This window comes from Chenopodium album, chromosome 18 (assembly GCF_948465745.1).
Source record: "Chenopodium album chromosome 18, dcCheAlbu1.1, whole genome shotgun sequence".
Classification (NCBI taxonomy): domain Eukaryota; kingdom Viridiplantae; phylum Streptophyta; class Magnoliopsida; order Caryophyllales; family Amaranthaceae; genus Chenopodium; species Chenopodium album.
Window position 1 is genome coordinate 33,510,949 of NC_137851.1, and position 2,729 is coordinate 33,513,677.

The following is a 2,729-nucleotide window of genomic DNA, read 5'->3' on the forward strand; positions in this document are numbered from 1 at the left end:
ACCATCAACCTTTTCACATCCTAATACTCATAATGTGACCAATTTACCAACCAAAGTAAATGAGTATTGAGTAATCGTAGAAAGCAAACAAACACCCAAGAAACAGTCCTAGAAAACAAAATTGAACCAAACAAACTCAAAGATAATCTATGAAACAAAAACTAATTAAATCGAGAATGTGTCACTTGCATACATATCATTCTGTTGTGATTCTAATAATGCTGAAAAGAAGGAATGATTCAAATAAAAGTTTCAACCCCGTACACTACAATTGCACCACCAAGGCTATCAAGAGGTTGTATTAAATTAAAGTCTCATATTTCAGCTTCCGAAACATTTCATTTAAAACAGAAACATCATAGAGAGTGTATTAATGAATAAATTCACCCATATATAAGCAAAGGATAATATTAATGAATTAAACACCCATTATATACACAGCAAAATACACTGAACATTGATTCATATATTAAACACAGCCAAAATAAATTCACTATTGATGAGAAATTGCTTTAAAAATATGAAGTATATATTATCTCAAACATGCAGTAAACATACCTAATTGTCCTCTGTCTCTTGGCCTCTTTCTTTTTGAAACGAAGTTCTTCAAGTGCTGCTTACAGAGACAACAAATAATAAAATTCAATTATAGATGAAATTGACAGAAAAATCAGCTTATTATAGGGAGAGGAACTTGCTAGACAATGTTTTGACTTTAAAGACCTCCATGGAATGTTCAAACTTCCAAATAAATCCAAACCTTCAAAGAGTTTCTAAATTCAAATTTTGACTACTCAAAAAGTTCTATTTATCCCTCTATATTAGGCTACATCTATTGTGTTACTCTGAGTTTATTTTTCAGACAGACTTTAGAATTATTACTTTCAATTGCATGTGTAATACCAACGTTCTGCCTTTACTTTAGAAAGTGTTTGAAATCCATGGGTGCAAAAATGAATGCAAATATTATAATGGTAAAAATACAGTAGGAATTAGGCAGTATAGATCAAATTGTTTAAAATGCAAATAGATTTAGCCACGAAATTCAACAAAATTAAGCAGAACAGAATCGAAATTGGCAGAATAAGCATATAATAATGAGAAATTGACAAAACCCAAAACATTCATTAAATCGGTTGCCTGAGTTATAGCGAATCTGATGACAATTAGGCAAAATTAAAAGGGGAAATTAAGCTAAACTAAACAATTACTGATGAAACCTTTACCTTAAGCAGAGAAAATTCAGAAAATCCAAACAAACAACCCATAAAAATCGCCATAAAATTTCAGAACTACTCACGACCCATTTTTATTATTTAAAAAAAAAAGGAAAAATCGAGGAACAACAAATTTGGAAATTGAAAGCACAAATTATGAACTGAAAAACGTTTAAGTATCTAATTAAGTGCAGAAAATTACCTGATGCGCCGTCAATGAATTCTTCGAAGTATCGGTATCGCGATTCTTGTTCTCTTTCAATTCAAAACCGTAAAAGGCCTAAGATTTTCCAATTTCAACCAGAGATTAAACAAAAAACATGAGAAATTCGAACATTATACTATACCCTAGATGAAATTCGAACCAGAAATTAAGGAAAAGCAAGAAGGTTTACCTCTATAAATCGATGAAATTGACAGGTTGAAGAAGAAAATTCCCACAATTTCCGGAACGAATTGGGTGATGAATTTAAGTGGAGAACGAATTAGCAACACTGATCGATGACTGACCTAGCTTTATTTTTTTTTGTTTTTTTTTGAAACCAGACCTAGCTTAGGCGATTTACTCTAGGGACTACTAAATCAATCAAACCCCGCTTTTTTTTTCCTTGAAAATTGAAATCGCGGGCAACCAAAATAGTCACGTGCGGGTCATGTGACTTTGTCGACGCTTTTTAGTGTCCACAGACGACTTCGACTTGGAAAAGCATCGCTAATAAGTGGAATATAAATTCGTACACTGACGCTAGTACCATAGCGTTGAGATAAAAGCGTCCATAAAATACGGAAATTGTAGTAGTGACCATCACCGCCCATCCTAACACAATGATGAGTGCCATTTATGGCACTCATTTGATGAGTTTTTATATTGTTTTTACCTTCTTTTCATAGCTTTCTTTCCTAATAAATGCTTAGTTTTATTCATTTTCTCCTTAGTTTCAGTATTCTCTCTTATTTTGTGTTTTTATGGAATTCTAGTGTTTCTCCTTTATTTGTTCTTTTATCGTGGTTATAGGTATTGTACAAGGTTCAGGTCTTGATATTGGTGGCTTACTAAGTTGGAAGATGCCTTTGGAGCAAGCTTATAGCATTGGGAATGTAACACCCCCAAATTACTCTCTAATATTAACAATAATAATACAACTTTAGGTTGTAACTTTGGAGTATTACCGCCACGTGATAACATAAGGCTTAACAGAGATTTGCAGCAGGAGAAAAGTACTTATATTTTAATAATAACAACAACAATAATAATAATAATAATAATAATAATTGTAGTTAAAAACATTTCCGGAATAATTAAATACTTAAACTAAGCTTCAACATTAGATTAAACTAGGTGATCACCGCGCATCGTGTAACACCCCCAATGCAGCATTTAGTTCACATCGTCCGATCACCATCACCTAACTACTCATCATTAATGATAAGTAGGGTCAAGCCAAAAGAAAACAGAAATACATATTAGCAAAAATGCTAAGTACATACCAATGCTAGACATGTAAAATCAAT